The sequence below is a fragment of the Chiloscyllium plagiosum genome, unplaced genomic scaffold (genome assembly GCF_037043375.1).
Source record: "Chiloscyllium plagiosum isolate Xiang-an unplaced genomic scaffold, Cpla_swu_hap1 HiC_scaffold_31, whole genome shotgun sequence".
Classification (NCBI taxonomy): domain Eukaryota; kingdom Metazoa; phylum Chordata; class Chondrichthyes; order Orectolobiformes; family Hemiscylliidae; genus Chiloscyllium; species Chiloscyllium plagiosum.
This window is the reverse complement of record NW_028270169.1, coordinates 71,684,101-71,703,444: the sequence shown is the minus strand read 5'-3', so window position 1 is coordinate 71,703,444 and position 19,344 is coordinate 71,684,101. Positions and strand designations below refer to the sequence as shown.

The 19,344-nt window shown below is 48.8% G+C and overlaps 1 long non-coding RNA gene across 1 annotated transcript; it reads left to right on the top strand.

Moving 5' to 3' along the window:
• The first annotated feature begins 1,719 nt into the window (after positions 1 to 1,719).
• On the top strand, positions 1,720 to 19,069 carry LOC148141993 (uncharacterized). Its single transcript, XR_015752281.1, has 3 exons — positions 1,720 to 1,837; positions 3,198 to 3,302; positions 18,844 to 19,069. It is a non-coding gene; the product is annotated as an uncharacterized LOC148141993 (long non-coding RNA).
• Positions 19,070 to 19,344: the final 275 nt, after the last annotated feature.

The following is a 19,344-nucleotide window of genomic DNA, read 5'->3' as shown; positions in this document are numbered from 1 at the left end:
TCTGTTTAGCCTGTTTACCTTGGTCAGTTCTTCTCTCACACTCATGTAATTGGCTGTTTTTGTTTCTAGTTGTATCTTGTCGTATTTGTAATTCACTTTAAAACTTTATATTTCTTTAAACTGCACTTACTCACAATTTCCCAGAGGATCTCTCCAGGTGACATTACTCATTCACTAAGTTTCATCACACAACGGTCGCTCTGAGATAGTTACGTCCCTCGCCAGTTGCACAATGTGTTATTTAAAGGAACACTGAAAAAATTCTACAATCTCCTCTTCGAATATCACTCTTGTCAGTGTGATTGTCAAGATTATATGAATATTGAAGTTGCACTGAATTATCACAATGCTCTTATTAAAAATTCCAATGAGTTCCTGCTTAATGCAGTGATAAGCAATGCAATGCTGTTCAGTGGCTAAAACTGTTCTGCTGCTTGTGTCCTTGGCAAGTAGCAGCCAGAATTACATTCAGACTGACTCTATTTCATGATCTGAGACCAAATGCTTTCTCTGTAATACCTTTGTTATCCTTATTGTTCGTGTTGCCCATTTTGACTGAGTTTCCGCAAGCTTGTGATCCATTGAATATTTATGTTACAACTTTTGTTCGCCCTATAACCACGTGTCCCTGGTGTCTAAATCTCTGCGTCACAAATCAGTCTATCTTATCGCAGACAATTTGTCCATTCCAATAAAAACATAATTTACTCTTTCCCACAATTTCCTGTCACAAATCGATTCACTGATGTACAGATTTAGTTAAACTTTGACTCATCCTGTACCTTTCTGCTTGTCTTCAGCCACATCCCCTTGCAGTTCCAAAGCATCACCTTTTCTCTTTGGATTTGGAAAGCTCCTTTCACCTGAACCCTGTCCCTGCATCCTCTCTGTCAGTTTAAAGCCCTGTCCATAAACATACTGACATGATTGGCCAGGACACTGCTCCCTGCATGGTTCCAGTGGGGCCATCCGAATGGATTTTTTTTAAAAATCTGGTATGCGATGTGGGTGTCTCTGGCTGACCAGCCTTTCTTGCTCAGACCTAGCTGCACTAAAGCTGATTAACTTGCTCGGTCATTTCAGAGGGTAATTAAGAGGCAAACACTTTGCTGTGGGTACGTCGTGCAGACTACGTGAGGATGGGCAGATGTCCATCTCGAAAGGAGAAGTGTTTGAATTTATTGTACCGCAGTAATGGTATGTATTGATTGTCAATTACTATTTTAAAAATAATTTATTTCAAATTCCACCATTTCAGCTGGTGAGGTTCAAACCTGCCTCCCCTGAACATTAGCTGAGGGTTTGGATATATGCTCTAGCAATAATACCACTAGGCCATCACTTCGCCTGCTCACAAGCTATTCATCCCTGAACACTGATACCAGTGCATCATGGAGCCACACCTGTTTTTGTTTCATGATTGTTTGATCCTGATACCTTCCTGCACTCTGGTGATATCACTCAGTATCTCTCCATGTGGTATTCCTCATTGTGTGGGTCCAATTTCTGCCTCTGTCAGTGTCGCTCACTCTTACAGCTACTTCAGATCCTGAGCCAACAGAATTCTCCACTCCAGGGTGACACAACAGCACAGGCCAGGAATGGAGACTGTGATTTTCCAGATCTCTGTGGGACTCAGTGCCATTCTCCATGTGTAATCCTCACTACATCAGTCTAATTTCCCATCCTGCCTATTTCTCTGTCTCCTGCAGGTAATCAGGAAAAATAGACTTCCCAACTCCTGGGTATCTCGTCCATCGCCACATTGAAGATTGTTGGCCAGCCAGAGAGAGAAAGGGCAGGGAGATCTGGAGCCTTCAGTAAATCCTGCAGTGAGGTAAGATCATTCACAGTGAGCAGAGCAGAGATCAATGAGAGGGCTCCAAACATCAGCTAACAAGACACGACTTTGATACAGTGCTGGAGGGGGAGCACAGTACTGACACACCCTAGGACAATCACCACCCTTACTGTAAATTTTGTTGTACTGATACAGCATCGGAGTGTCACAGTTATCCATCCAGGCTTGTGAGGTCTTAGTGAACATCAGTATAACAGAGGTGAAAGCAGACTTCCCATGAGTGTGTGGGAATGCTGCCTGGGATCTTTCTGTTCTGTGTTCCCCCTCCAACACTGTACATATACAATGTCTCCTGGACCAGTGTCTTCAATACTTTTTAACTCCTATAACAGTTTCTGTCCCTGTAACCTCCTCCATTCCTGATAGTCCCTCCACATGTTTGAAATATACTGCATTCCAGAGTACCATCTGTATCGCTGAAACTTGCTTCAGTGCCTATAGCATGCCTTATCTCAGTAGTCTCCTCCTCCAATAACTGGAGAAAGAGCCATGCAGAACAGAAACGGTTCCTTCGATCCAACTAGTCCATGCTGACCACGGTTCCTGAACGAGTCGCATTTGCCTGCGTTTGGTCCCTATTCCGTCAAACCTTCTCCTCTGCATGTACCTGCCCAAATGTCTTTTCCATGATGTAATTGTACATTACTCTACCACTTCAGCGGCAGCTCATTCAAAATGTGCACCATTCTCTGTGTGGAAATGTGCTCCTCTGGTCGCTTTTAAGTATTTCCTCTCCCACCTCATATTTTTGCCCTCTAGTTATGGATTCCCTTACCCTGGGGTAGAGACCTTCACTATTCACCCTACGTATACCCCTCATGTTTTTTATAAACCTTTATAAGGTCACCCCTCAGCCACCTACACCCAATGGAAATACGAAGGATATTGATACAAATATCTCTGCCACGGTCCCCACTGCGACTTTGCTGCAATGTTCTGAGATACACTTGTTCAGGATCTAGGGCTTTCTCCGCATTTGTGTTCAAAGACTTCCAGCACCAACTCTTCTGTAATGGGGACTCTTTTCAATACATCACTGTTTCTTTCTTTTGTTTCATAATCTTTGTCCACAGTACTTTCTGACATGAAATATTCATTTTGGGTCGCGCCCATATCCTGTTGTTCCAGGCATGGATGCCTCTTTGACGGGCTCTATTGTCTCTCTAGTTGCTTTTTTGTACTTGTATGCTGTAGAATCTTTTTGAATTATCCCTAACCTTATTTGCCAAATCTATCTCATTCCACCCATGTTGCTTTCCAGCTTATCCAGCCTCCCTGTTTCTGTCAAATCCTCCAGTATCAGTAACATCTTCGTCAATCTTTGCTCCATTTTCAGTTTCAGAATATGCTTCCTAAAGCAGGAGGATCAGAATTCTACACAGTACTCCAACTGGAGACCCAGCAATGTCTGATACAGCCGTATCATGATGGACCAACTCAGGTACTGAATGCTCTGACCCATGAGGGCTAGTGTGCCTAACCGCTTTCCCTGCCCTGTCCACCTGTGACGCCACTTTCAAGGAACAATGTAATTGCACCCCTTGGTCTCTCTCTGTTCAACGACACTGTCCAGAGCTCTGCCATTAATTGTATTAGTCGTCTCTGGTTTGTCTTAACAAAATCCAACACCTGAATTCAGCTCCATCTTTCATTTCTTGACCCACTGGCTCAGTTGGTTCAGATCACCTTTGATAACTGTAATCACTGCCCACTATAACACTTATTTTACTATCGACAAACTTACTAACAATAATTCATATATTCTAGTTTATGTCAATAATGCACATGCGTGGCCCCAACACCAATGCTTATGGCACACCGCTGGTCAGAGGCCCCCAGTCTGCACAACAACCCTCTCCCAGCATCCTCTGTCTCCTACTGTCAAGCCAATTTTGTGTCCGTTTGTCTCGCTCTCCCTGATCCCATGTGATCTAACCTTACCAACCAGTGCACCACGCTAACCCCTGTCTAAGGTCTTCTGAAGTCAGGATAGGGACGTCTACTGCTCTGCCTTCATCCATCTTCTTGGTCACCTCTTCAACAAACTCTATCATGTTTGAGAGGCACGACTTTGTATGCACAAAGCTATGCTGACTATCCCTAATCAATCGTTGCCTTTCCAAATGCATGTAAGTCCTGTCGCGTGGAATCGCTTCCAACAACATTGGCACCACTGACACCAAGCTAATTGGTGTTTATGTCCCTAGCTTTTCGTCGCAGCCTTTCCTAAATATTGGCACAACATTAGGCAAGCTCCAGGCTCCGAGCTCATCGCCCGTGGCTGTCAGTGATAGAAATATCATTGTAAGTTTCTTCCTGAACTTACCCCAATGTCCTAGGATATACTTGATTAGTTCCCAGGGAGTTGTCTAATTTTAATGTGTTTGAAAACCTTCAGCACCTCCTGTCCTCCAATGTGGACTCTTTTGAAAACATCACTGTTTATTTCCCTGCTTCTCCAGTGTGTCTTCCACAGTAAGTTCTGACGTGAAGTTTTGTCTTGGATCTCACCCATTTCCTATGGGTTCACACATGGATGGCTTCATTAATCTTTAAGGAGTCACATTCTGTTCAGAGTTAATGATAATCTTATGTTGCTAATATACTTGTAGAATCTCTCTGGGTTTTCCTGAACCTTCTCTGCCAAAGCTGTCAGTTCCCCTTTAGGCCCTCATGGTTTCCCTCTTAAGAGCATTACGACACCCACAATTTTCTTCAAAGTATTGACTTAATCCAGCTGGCTATATAGGATATGTACCCCCTTTTGCCTTGACCAGAGCCTCAATATCCCAAGTCATCCAGTATTTCCCACTGGTGTCAGCATTGTCCTTCACACTAACAGCAATATGCTGCCCCTGAAATCTTAATTTATCTCTCTTTTGAAAGAATCCTACTTGACCAACGTCCCTTTATCTGCAATTTTTAGACAGTCTTGTCTAATACCTTCTAGATTGCAGCAAGGCCAGTTTTGACGTTTAACTTGCGGACCAGGCGTGTCCTTTTCCATCGCTATTTTCAAACTAATAGAATTGTGGTGACTTTGCAAAAGTGCTCCCCCACAAACTCTTCAGCCCCTTTCACAACCTTATTTCCCAAGGGGAGGTCAGGTTTTATCCCTTTCTCCAGTCGGGCCAGTCACATACTGATTGAGACAGTTTTCTTGAACGCACTGAACAAATCCCTCCCATCCAACCTATGGAACACTCTGGCAGTCCCAGTCTAGGTTTGGAAAGTTAAAATCCCCCACCATTACAACCCATCCTTCTTACAGATATCTGAGATCTCTGACATATTTGCTGTTCAATTTCCTGCTGACTACTGCAGGCCTGTAGTACAGTCATATCAAACTGATTATTCATTCTTATTTCTCAGTTCCATTACATAGTTTCAGTGGGCGATCCCCAGGAATATCCTGTCTCAGTGCTGCAGTGATGTTTTCACTGATCAAAAACTCCACTCCCCCTCCTCCCTTGCCTCCCCATCTATCCATCCTGTTGAATCTGTCCTCTGGAACAATGATCTGCGAGTCCTGTCCCTCCCTCAGCTGTGTTTCTGTAATTCCTGTCATTTCCCAGTCCCAGCTTCGCATCCATGCCGTGCGTTCATCTGCCTTACCTGTCAGGCATTTTACATCAAAGTAAATGTAATTTAATTGATGAGTATTCCCTCATTGCCTGCTGTGCTCTTGCCTGGTTATCAATTGAAATTACTTTGTTGAAATTCTGTCCCAGCCTCAACCTTCAGACTGCAGCCAGAGACCGTCCCCCTCTCTGTAGACAACACCCTCATCTTTCCTGTCTTTTGCAATCCTGATAATGATACCTTCTGCTTTCACTTCCGAGTGATTAATGTCCATTAGGAACAGCAATGGGTCCTGCACAGATCCCTGTGGTACACCTGCTGGACAAAGGCTTTCAATTACAAAACCAACCCTCCACTAATTGTGGTGCCAATTTGCCAACATGCCTTCGATCCCATAGGATCTTCCCTTTTGGACCAGCCTTCCTTGTGGGACCTTGTCGAAGGCCTTAATGAACTCCATGGTATCCACATCATCTGCACTGCCCTCATTAATATTTTCAGACACCATTTCATCAGACAAGATATTCCTGTATCAAATCCGTGCTGACTATCCCTAATCAATCCTTACCTTTCCAGTTATTAATTCAAACTGTCCCTCAGAATTGGGACATTGGGATCACTTCTTGGGTAGAGGTGACCTGTACCAGGGGATGAAAGGCACTGGATGCAGAGGGGCACCAGCATCCCAGGGAGGAGATTTGCTTGTATTACCTTGCAGAATTTAAACTATTTTGGCAGGAAGTTGAGACTCTGAATAAGACAGGGGCCATCAACTCGTCAGGGGAAAATACATCAGCCATCGAGAGCATGTTTCCTATCCAGGATATCCGGGGCACAGAATAGGAAGGGAAAAGACGTATGGTTTTCAATACATTAATTTCAATGCACGAGGCCTGACTGGTAAGGCAGACAAGTTCAGACCATGAATTAGCTCTGCGGACTGGGATATTATAGCCACATCAGAAACATGGCTGAGAGAAGGGCAGGACTGGCAGAGCAGGGTTCCAGGATACAGAAGCTACAGGCGTGACAGAAGGACAAGTAAGTGAGGAGGGGAAGTTCTCCCTTTGATTAGGGAGGACAGAACAACAGTGCTGAGAGACAGTATTGTTGAGCAGTCATTAAATGAGGCCATATTTTCAAAAGTTAGAAACAAAAAGGGGATGGTCAGTCTGCTGGGTTGGTGTTCTAGATGCCCAAATAGCCAGCAGATACGAGAGGAGAAAATGCGTATAAAAATAATAGAGTAGTATTGGTTGGAGATTTTAACTTACGATGGATTGACTGGGTCACCCACATTGTAAAAGGACCATACGAGGTGGAATTTGTCAAATACGTCTAAGAAAGTTTCCTAAACCAAGATATAGAGGGTTCCACGCTACTCAGACGGATGCAACACTGGACCTCCCCTCAGAAACCGAGGTTGGGCAAGTGACTGAAGTGTCAGCCAGAGAGCACTTTGTGTCCAGTGACCACAACTGTCTTTGTTTTAACATAGTTATGGAAAAAGATCAGACAGGTCCACAGATTCAGGTCTTAAACTGGAACAGGGTCAATATTGGGGCCATTCAGAAGGATCAAGCAAGGGTTGATTGGGTGAAGGGAAAAATCACACAACACCAGGTTAACATCCAGCTGTTTACACAGGAACCTTGATTATCTGAACGAGAAGGGCGGGCAATAGTACATTCAGATAATTGGTTATTCGATTAATCGATTGCATGTCGTTCGTTGAGGGCTCAGAGTTTTCGGTAATGCCTAGTCCCCGTTGAGGTGACTAGGCAGCAGCAAACCATGCGTGAGGCCTCACGCCCCATCAGCCCCCCAAAACTTCCCACTGCTCGCCCCCAAACTCTTCCAGCACCGCCCCCCCACCCCTCAACATCGCTCCCCCGCCCGCTCGCAAACCCATCCAATACCACCCTCCGCCCACCTCCAACAGAGCACCCCGCCCGCCCCAAACGCATCCAACATCACCCTCCGCTCGCCTCCAACAGAGCACCCCGCCCGCCCCAAACGCATCCAACATCACCCTCCGCTCGCTTCCAACAGAGCACCCCGCCCGCCCCCAAACCCATCCAACATCACCCTCCGCCCACCTCCAACAGATCATCCCGCCCGCCCCCAAATCCATCCAACATCACCCTCCGCCCACCTCCAACAGAGCACACCGCCCGCCCCCAAATCCATCCAACATCACCCTCCGCCCACCTCCAACAGAGCACCCCGACCGCCCCAAACCCATCCAACATCACCCTCCGCCCACCTCAAACAGATCATCCCGCCCACCTCCAAATCCATTCAACATCACCCTCCACCCACCTCCAACAGATCATCCCGCCCGCCCCCAAACCCATCCAACATCACCCTCCGCCCACCTCCAACAGATCATCCCGCCCACCTCCAAATCCATTCAACATCACCCTCCACCCACCTCCAACAGATCATCCCGCCTGCCCCCAAACCCATCCAACATCACCCTCCGCCCACCTCCAACAGATCATCCCGCCTGCCCCCAAACCCATCCAACATCACCCTCCGCCCACCTCCAACAGATCATCCCGCCCGCCCCCAAACCCATCCAACATCACCCTCCGCCCACCTCCAACAGAGCACCCCGCCAGCCCCAAACGCATCCAACATCACCCTCCGCTCGCCTCCAACAGAGCACCCCGACCGCCCCAAACACATCCAACATCACCCTCCGCCCACCTCCAACGGATCATCCCGCCCGCCCCCAAACCCATCCAACATCACCCTCCACCCACCTCCAACAGATCATCCCGCCCGCCCCCAAACCCATCCAACATCACCCTCCGCCCACCTCCAACAGATCATCCCGCCCGCCCCCAAACCCAACCAACATCACCCTCCGCCCACCTCCAACAGATCATCCCGCCCGCCCTCAAACCCATCCAACATCATCCTCCGCCCACCTCCAACAGATCATCCCGCCCACCTCCAAACCCATCCAACATCACCCTCCGCCCGCCTCCAACAGAGCACCCCGACCGCCCCAAACGCATCCAACATCACCCTCCGCTCGCCTCCAACATCACCCTCCGCTCGCCTCCAACATCACCCTCCGCCCGCCCCAACTGAGCACCCTGCCCGCCCCCAAACCCATCCAACATCACCCTCTGCCCGCCCCAACTGAGCACCCTGCCTGCCCCCAAACCCATCCAACATCACCCTCCGCCCACCTCCAACAGAGCACCCCACCCGGCCCAAACCCATGCAACACCACACTCCGCCCGCCTCCAACAGATCACCCTATCCATCCCATACCCATCCAACATCACCCTCTGCCCGCCTCCAACAGAGACCCTGTCTGCCCCCAAACCCATCCATCATCACCCTCCGCCCGCCTCCAACAGATCATCCCGCCCGCCCCCAAGTCCATCCAACATCACCCTCCGCCAACCTCCAACAGAGCACACCGCCCGCCCCCAAATCCATCCAACATCACCCTCCGCCCACCTCCAACAGATCATCCCGCCCACCTCCAAATCCATTCAACATCACCCTCCACCCACCTCCAACAGATCATCCCGCCCACCTCCAAACCCATCCAACATCACCCTCCGCCCACCTCCAACAGATCATCCCGCCCGCCCCCAAATCCATCCAACATCACCCTCCGCCCACCTCCAACAGATCATCCCGCCCGCTCCCAAACCCATCCAACATCACCCTCCGCCCACCTCCAACAGATCATCCCGCCCGCCCCCAAACCCATCCAACATCACCCTCCGCCCACCTCCAACAGATCATCCCGCCCGCCCCCAAATCCATCCAACATCACCCTCCGCCCACCTCCAACAGAGCACCCCGCCAGCCCCAAACGCATCCAACATCACCCTCCGCTCGCCTCCAACAGAGCACCCCGACCGCCCCAAACACATCCAACATCACCCTCCACCCACCTCCAACAGATCATCCCGCCCGCCCCCAAACCCATCCAACATTACCCTCCGCCCACCTCCAACAGATCATCCCGCCCGCCCCCAAACCCATCCAACATCATCCTCCGCCCACCTCCAACAGATCATCCCGCCCGCCCCCAAACCCATCCAACATCACCCTCCGCCCACCTCCAACAGATCATCCCGCCCGCCTCCAAACCCATCCAACATCACCCTCCGCCCACCTCCAACAGATCATCCCGCCCGCCTCCAAACCCATCCAACATCACCCTCCGCTCGCCTCCAACAGAGCACCCCGACCGCCCCAAACGCATCCAACATCACCCTCCGCTCGCCTCCAACATCACCCTCCGCTCGCCTCCAACATCACCCTCCGCTCGCCTCCAACATCACCCTCTGCCCGCCCCAACTGAGCACCCTGCCCGCCCCCAAACCCATCCAACATCACCCTCCGCCCGCCCCAACTGAGCACCCTGCCTGCCCCCAAACCCATCCAACATCACCCTCCGCCCACCTCCAACAGAGCACCCCACCCGGCCCAAACCCATGCAACACCACACTCCGCCCGCCTCCAACAGATCACCCTATCCATCCCATACCCATCCAACATCACCCTCTGCCCGCCTCCAACAGAGACCCTGTCTGCCCCCAAACCCATCCATCATCACCCTCCGCCCGCCTCCAACAGAGCACCCCACCTGCCCCCAAACCCATCCAACATCCCCCTCCGCCTGTCTCCAACAGATCACCCCGCTTGCCTCCAAACCCATCCAACATCCCCCTCAGCTCCCCCAAACCTGTCAAATACTGCCCCGCCCGCCTCCAAAAGCGCCCCCCCGCCCGGCCCCAAACCCATCCAACATTACACCCCCCGCCCGCCCCACCTACCATGTGTGCCCATACCCCCAGCTGCCCCGCTCCCCCGTGCGCCCCTGCCCTATCATCTCCTCCCCCTTCTGGGCAGCCAGAACGGACACCAACAGTAAGACAGGTGGGTAAGTCTCCAAATAGCGCACGCGCACATGCACACATAGCTACACACAACTTTTCCTTCAACATTTTGAAAAGTTACACGTCTGCCCTGTGCAGGACAATGTTCGAGAGAATATCTGGGGAAGGGGGATTTAGGATTTAGCCGTATGCAGAACTCCAGTCTACATCTGGAGAGCCAGAGAGGATGGGAGGTCAGTCATTTGGAGATGTAACCTGGGCTCAATATCTCAGCAGTATTTCAGTAGCTGAGATCTGTTTTAATCAGTGTGAACAAAAAAACACACAGTCAGGGTTCAAGCAGCTCTTTGATGTAATGTTTCTATCGGGACCTCGAGATCTCCTTTGGATAATCCGATATTCAGATAATTGATATTTGGATAATCGATGACCCACTGTGTTTGGAAGCATTAGATTTAGAAGCACTGGTGATCATTCAAAAGATGAAAGACTTAATCAAAACTTGTTTAATATTTCATTCCATGACACTACCATCCAGTTACTATAAATTCTGTGTCTTATGACTGTGCTCCACAACCACCTGATGAAGAAGCAGCACTTCGAAAGCCAGTGCTTCTAAATAGACCTAGTGCACCTGTAAGCTGGTGTTGTGTGATTTTTAACTTTGCCGATCCCAGTCCAACACCGACACGTCCAAATCATGGGTCAGTCTGTTTGATGGAAAAGGAATAACTGGCAAATGGGAGGCTTTTAAAAGTGTGATCTCAAGAATCCAGTATGTCCCTGTTAGTGTGAAGGGAAAATACCCTACAACCCTTCCCACTTTGACCATTCTGGAGATGGTTACTAATGCTCCCTTATCTGTGAAACTGTCTCCAACCAAAATTACTGCCCTTCTGGTAAATCTGTCAGACACCATACCCTTCATATCTGGCTCACCTGCAGAGCCTAAACCTTCCTGTATCTATAAACATCTTCAGCCATGACTACCCTCCATATCTCTATTTGTTCCTCCAGTCTATACAACCCACTTTATCACTGTAATCTGCTCGATTCGCCTGAAACATTCCTGCCTGTATAAACCGCTCCATCCAATCAACGTCCTTATCCCTGTCACCTGGCCCATCCCTCCCAACCTCTCCATCTCCCTGAAATCCTGCAGGCCCTACAGCTCTCCGCATTTCTGTTCTCTCCTATGGCTCTATGGTCCTCCTTCCCTGTGAAACCACTCCAATCCCCACACCCAGCCCAGTCTGGGTCATCTGCTTCAGATCAGGCCACTGGTGTTTCTGTTACCTCTGGCACTCCGAGAACACCTTCCTAATTGTGTCTATTCATTCACATCTGATCCCGTTCAGCCTCGTGAAACCTCTTCCTGCCATTGTAACCCACCCTGTTTGGAACACAGAACAGTACAGCACAGTTTCTCCTGTCACCACATCTTTCTGGTGACCAAACCTTGCTGATACTTTGACAATTCCAAAAAAAAACTGAAATTGACTTTTTCCTAGAATTTCCTGTCAGAGCCTAATTCACTGTCCGTTCCTGTTCCTTTCTGCTTGTCTTCAGTCACATCGCCATGCTGTCCTGATGCGTCACCTTCTCACTTTGGATTTGGAAAGCTCCTTTCACCTGAACTCTGTCCCTGCATCCTCTCTGTCAGTTTAAAGCCCTGTCCAGAAACCCACTGAAATGTTTGGCCAGGACACTGCTCCCAGCAGTGTTGTTTTTAATTCACTCATGGGATGTTGCTGTCTCTGGCTGGCCAGCATTTCATGACCACACCCAAGCTGCCGTTTAGCGAGTGACTTCCCGATCATTTCAGGGCGCAGTTGAGAGTCAACATCCTTGCTCTGGGTCTGGATTCATATGTAGGCCAGACCGGCAGTCCATAACAGATTTCCTTACTTAAAGGGTATTAAGTAAGTTAGATGGGTATCCCTGCTACCGGCGTTAAATTCTGGATGAGGAATCAATTGAGGGTAACACTAGGCCATTGCCTAGCCCACTGATTGCTCACTTATCCCTGAGTACTGCTCCCAGTGCACCTTCGTCCTGACCGTGATTTGATCCTGATACCTTTCAGCACTCTCGTGCTATCACTCAGTATCTCTCCATGTGGTATCTGTCACTGTGAGGGTATAATTGCTGCCCGTGGCTGCACCTTTTGCTGTTATTCCAGATCCTGACCCAACAGTATTCTCCACTCCAGGGAGACGCAGCAGCACAGGCCAGGGATGGAGACTGGATTTTCCAGGTCTCTGTGGGACTCAGTGCCATTCTCCATGTGTAACCCTCACTGTATCAGTCTAATGTCCCATTCTGTTCATTTCTCTGACTCCTGTAAGTATTCAGGATGCTCCTGACTCAGCAGAATTCCCAATTCCTGTTTCATTCATCACCACATTGAAGACAATCGGTCAGCCAGAGAGATGAAGAGAGACATATGGAGCCTTCAAAAAATCCTGCAGATCTGTAAGATCACTCACAGTGAACAGAGCAGAGTGTATTTAAGGGATCGAACTTTGGTCTAGAAGACATGACATAGATACAGTGTTGAAGAACGAACACAGTGCATGATGGTCCCAGGCTCAAACACCCCCCTCTTGTTAATTTTTAACTCTGCTGTACTGAGCCTTCCTGTGTCAATCCAGGCCTGTGCTGTCTTAGTAAGGATCTATACAATAGAGGGGAAAGCAGGCCTTCCTCAAGGTGATGGTATTGAATCCTGGGATCTTTCCGTTCTATATTCCCTCCTCACGCTGTCTCTTGTCATGTGATAGAGTCATACAGCAAGGAAACATGCCTTTCGGTCCAACTTGTTTGTGCCAATGTCTTGAATGCTTGTAATTCCCAGAATTTTTCCTATTTCTGTAACCTCCACCACTATCATATTCCCGCTGTATATTTGAAACCTACTCCGATGCTGACAACACTCGCTATGTGTAAATTGCTCCCATGTCGATAACATGCCAATCTCAATAATCTCATCCTGCACCCAGTACAATAATTCCTATTTCTGTAGTTTAGCACAATACTTACAGTGCCCCCATCTCTGTAAAATCATCCAGCCTGGACCAAAATACCCACGTGTGTACTTTCCTCAAGCCCCAAGAGAACATGATGTCACTGTAACCTTCTGCAGTTCCGATCACACTCCTGAATCTTGGCCTTTAGCACCACACGATTTCAGTAACCTTCTCCCATCCCTACCACCTTCCTTATCTGTATAAACACCTCCAGACCTTTTTCAAGCCACAACAGCAGGCCACATCTCTGTTTGCTCGTCCACTCCCTACAGTCCTCCCAGCACCTCAAACACTCTCTGTTTGCGTAATTCTGCAATTTGGGGCAGCACGGTGGCTCAGTGGGGTACAATAGTGCTTCACAGCACCAGAGACCCAGGTTCGACCCCAGCCTCGGGTGACTGTCGGTGTGGAGTCTGCGCATTCTCCCCGTGTCTGCGTGGGTTTCCTCCGGGTGCTTCGGTTTCCTCCCACGGTCCAAAGATGTGCAGCTCAGGGGAATTGGCCATGCTAAATTGCCCATAGTGTTAGGTAAATTGTCGGAGAGAAGCGGGTCTGGGTGGGTTACTCTTTGGAGAGTTGGTATGGACTTGTTGGGCCGAAGTACCTGTTCTCATGCTGTAGGGAATCTAATCTAAACTCTCCCTCTGCGTTCCATATTACTGTCCTAAATATATCCCTCTATCCATAAACAGTCCCAAACCCTTCACACCTCAAGACTCTGTGAACTCCCACAGCTCCAACATCCCTCCTTCACTGTGTAACCTTTTCCATTTCTGAAACACTCTGAAAATGTGGACATCCGACAATCCTCCCTATCTGCGTAATCCTCTCAGGTCCCTGTAAAACCCCCGATCTGTGGAAACAACTCCAATGCTTGTGACTCTCCCGATCAGTTTCTACAAGACTGGCTATCTATGTAACACCCTCCTGTCACTATCACCAGCCCTGTCAATGTAAGCTTCTCCAGTCTCCCCACCAATCTAATCATCTCCATAACCTTTTTCAGCTCTTAGACCCCTATCTGTGTAAACGTTACATTCCCCTACAACTATCCCTAAAGCAGAAACCTCCTCCAGTGTCTGTAATACTCCCTATCTGTGTTTGTGTCTCCAGGCTCTATTGCTGTTCCTGTCTCTGTAAGCTCTGACAGATTGTACAGCTTTCCGGTCCATATAATTTCCAGAACCTCAGCATCTGACATCAACAAATGTCTTCATTAACTACAGCCTTCCGTATCTCTGTTTGTTCCTCAATTCTATACAACTTCATAGTCTCTGTTAATAGCACCATTCCATAAAATACTCCCTGTCTGCGTAAACTGCCCCAATCCTCCACTGAGAAGCCTCCCTGTCCTTTTGATCACCTGTAATCCCTTCAGATCTCCCTGTATCTTCCCTGATTCCATTGAATACGGTTCATCTCATATTGTAACTCCTCTAACTCATGTGTTACTCCATATCTCTGTGGTATTCTTCAGTTCCTGCAATTCTCATTCTTTATCTCCAGAGTTTCTAATCCCCCTGATCGATGTAAGGTTATTGATCCCTTACAGCATGTTTAACACCTGTAGCAGCCGTCAACTCCTCAACGCATCCTGTCGCTGTAACCTCCTCAAGTACTACAGCTCACTGTCTTTGTAATATCTTCCAGTATCTGCAACCCTGTTGGTTTTTGTAACCCCCTCCAGAACAGCACTCCACATCTCTGTGTAACTGATGGGAATGCTGCAAACCTGCCTTCACAGTCCTCAATAACTCTCTGAATTCCTGCAGCCCTACAACCCTCAGTATCTCTGGTTCCTCCAATCCCTACACTTCTCCCTGGCTGTGTGAACTGATCCAACCTCTTCAACCCTCCATATCTCTCTCACTCCTGCAGCTCCATCTATTGTCCATGTCAGTGTAATTCCCGACACCAACAATCCTCCCGGTCTCAATAAACTCCTGCAGCTCCAACTACCACGACAATCTATGTAGTCTCCAGTCCGTCCAATCCTCCCTTTCTCTATAAACTCCTGTAGCTCCAAATACCACCCCATCTGTCTACTCTCCAGTGCCTATAACCCTCCCTTTCTCTATAATATCCTGTCTCTCCAACTACTACTGTGTAATCTCTAGCCCCTATATTCCTCCTGATCTCTGTAACTCCTTCAGAACTGATAACCCTGTAACTCTCCTTGACATCTTTCAGCCCGACAACCAAATGATCTCTAACCACCAATAGTGATCTCAAACCACCCAAACTCTGTAATATCCTCCAGTCTCTACAACCCAGCTTTTCTTTGTTCTCTTCTCTGGTGTCTGTATTCCCCTTTATCTCCGGTTACAGATCCTTGCTCAGGGAAGCAATGTCTCAGTACCTAATCCGTAAGCAAACAGGAATCTTTGGTGTATCAATAAATGTGCTTCATTTTCTAAATTTTAACGACTGCAAGTTCAACCTTCTCCACCTCTTCTCATCAATATCCCTCCATTTTGAGGAACAGTCTGGTTAACCTTCTCTGGGCTGCCCCCAATACAAGGAAATTTTCCCTCCAGATAGGGGACCAACCTGTTCACAGTATTCTCAGTGTGGGCTGACTGGAGTCCTCTATATTTATGGAGAAAGTGAGGTCTGCAGATGCTGGAGATCAGAGCTGGAAATGTGTTGCTGGAAAAGCGCAGCAGGTCAGGCAGCATCCAGTGAACAGGAGAATCGACGTTTCGGGCATAAGCCCTTCTTCAGGAATGAGGAAGGTTTGTCCAGCAGGCTAAGATAAAAGGTAGGGAGGAGGGACTTGGGGGAGGGGCGTCGGAAATGTGATAGGTGGAAAGAGGTCAAGGTGAGGGTGAAAGGTCAGACTGGGGTGGGGGCGGAGAGGTCGGCAAGAAGATTGCAGGTTAGGAAGGCGGTGCTGAATTCGATGGATTTGACTGAGACAAGGTGGGGGGAGGGGAAATAAGGAAACTGGTGAAATCCGAGTTCATCCCTTGTGGTTGGAGGGTTCCTAGGCGGAAGATGAGGCGTTCTTCCTCCAACCGTCGTTTTGTTGTGGTCTGACGATGGAGGAGTCCAAAGACCTGCATATCCTTGGTGGAGTGGGAGGGGGAATTGAAATGTTGAGCTACAGGGTGGTTAGGTTGGTTGGTCCGGGTGTCCCAGAGGTGTTCTCTGAAACGCTCCGCAAGTAGCCGGCCTGTCTCCCCAATATAGAGGAGGCCACATCGGGTGCAGAGGATGCAATAGATGATGTGTGTGGGGGTGCAGGTGAATCTGTGGCGGATATGGAAGTTTCCTTTGGGGCCTTGGAGGGAGGTGAGGGGAGAGGTGTGGGCGCAAGTCTTGCACCTCCTGCGGTTGCAGGGGAAGGTGCCGGGAGTGGAGGTTGGGTTGGTGGGGGGGGGGGGGTGGATCTGACGAGGGAGTCACGGAGGGAGTGGTCTTTACGGAATGCTGATAGGGGAGGGGAGGGAAATATATCCTTGGTGGTGGGGTCCGTTTGGAGGTGGCGGAAATGACGGCGGATGATGCGCTGTACATGGAGATTGGTGGGGTGGTAGGTGAGGACCAGTGGGGTTCTGTCCTGGTGGCGGTTGGAGGGGCGGGGCTCAAGGGCCATCATGTATAGGGATAGAATTAGGCCATTCGGTCCATCAGGTCTATTCTACGATTCGATTATGGACGCATTGTTTCTCAACCCCATTCTCTCACTCCCTGTAACCATTGATCTCCTTATTCATTCAGAACCTGCTTATCTCTGAGTTAGATACACTGAATCACTTAGCATCCACAGCCCCATAAGGGAGTGAGTTCCACAGATCCATCGCCCTCTGGCTGAATAAATTTCTCCACTTCTCCATTCTGAAGGGTCATTCCTTCGTTCTGAAGCTGTGCCCTTGGCCCCTAGTTTGTCCTTCTACTGGAAACATCCTCCCTACGTCCACTCCATCCAGGCCCCTCAGTATTCTGTAAGTTTGAATGAGATTCTACCGCCGTCTCTGAAACTTCATCCAGTGCAGACCCAGACACTTCACCTGCTCCTCATATGACACGAATTTCATTTCTGCGATCGTTCTTGGAAACCCATTTCTCGTACCCCTTCACATCCTTTGTCCAGACTCTGAATGAATATCGTGTAGAGTGTAGTCCCAAAACTGACCCCTGCAGAGCTCCCCTCATCACCAGTTCCCATCGTGATAAAATCCCCTTTCTTCTCACACTCTGCCTTGTGCCAATCAGACAAATCCACTATCCGTGTTAAGCATGTTGGTCTGAAATGAAAATTTCATTTCACACACACTGCTGAATTTATGTTTCGATCTGGCTGTAAACAGCAGAGTTTCACCATTACCTTCCCATCCGTAATTCCCTGGAGAAGGTGGTGGTGAGCTGGCTTCCTCACCCACTGCAGTCCTTTGGGTGTAGGGACAGACACAGTGCTGGGAGGATGGAGAGTGGCTTGGCGGGCACCTTGGAAATGCTGGTGTTCCCGTGCACCCGGAGCTCCTGTCCTTCCAGGATATAGTTGTTCCAGGTTTGTGAAGGGCTGTTGAAAGAGACGTCTTTAGTGATCTCAGTGCTACTTGTAGATATTTTATTCATTTATTCATGAAGATAAGCTTTGTTGGCTGAGCTCGCATGTGTTGTTGATTTGGAGTTGTCCCTGAGAAGGTGGCGGTGAGCCACTGCATTAGCTGTTGGAACTGTTATTATCTGTGTCCCCTCCAGCAGGCGCTACAACACTCCTCACGTCTATAACTGCACACAGACAATGCAGCTCAACCTTTTATATCTGGCATCCTCCCCGACTTATAACTCTTGTAGTTCCTCACAATATCTCACCTCCTCCATTCCCATCTGTGCCTGAGATCTCTAAAATTTCTTTATTCTTGTTTAAACTTCTGATCACCTAAACTCGATCCCTTTTTAAATTTGTAAACCCTTAAGCTTCTGTAACTCTCCACATAACTGTATTCAATGACAGCACAGGTTCCCTTCCTAAATCTCTATAATTACGATGGTTGTGTGTGCTAAATTGGCACTTTTCATCCTCCTTATCCTTCTAAGAACTTCCAGCCCCTATAATCCCATATTTGGAATGCTCCCATTCTCTGCACCTCCTCAATTCCTGAGGGTCCTTGAACACCACAAGTGCTCCAAAAGTTTATATTCCGCCCAGTTACTGTAAGTTTTCTAACTCTGTAACATCCAACATTCTCCAGTACCTTACACCACTTGCTGTCAATTTGTATTTGTTGAAGTCTACACATTTCTGTCAGCAGCTCAGAAAAAGCCTTTTAGGTTCTCCAAAGCTCCGTCATGGACAAGCCACCATCTCTGTATTTCCTTTGCCTTCTTCAATGTCTGAAACTCTCACTGTATCTTCCAGCAAACGTCTTTAGTTGCTGCAGGTCTGCCTAGCTCCCCAGACAATCTGTTCCATCCCATACAGCTCCCTCAATCACTGTAACCCCCTCTGTTCTGTCTAATCCTCCTCTTTTCCACTGTCTTCCAGGCACAACAGAGATCCTATAAGAGAGCAATGCGGAATGGGATGTTATAAACCTCAGCTGAGGCTTGAGGCCTACCAATACCTGGGAGTCACAAAGGAAGGAACCTGAGAGAGAGCACCACAGAGCGGGAGAATATTCATCAGCAGCGAGGATCGAGGCTGACTGGGACTTGGAGTTGGAGAAACAGCAGAGCAGGAACCTCGAAATCAGCACCGAATCACAGGTGGAGTGAACATGTGACAGAACAACTTGGAGCGGGAGCAGAGGCTAACTCACACCTGGGAGTTGCAGAGGCAGCAAAGTGGGAGGATATAAATCAACACTGAGGATCAAGGCCTAATCGTGCCTGGGAGTCACAGAGACGGTGACCCTGTGAGGGAGCAGAGTGGAGTGGGATCTGGAGGTTTACACATCCCTGAGAGTCACAAAGACGGTGACCCTGTGAGGGAGCAGAGTGGAGTGGGAGCGGGAGGAGGACACGTACCAGGGAGTCACAGAGACGG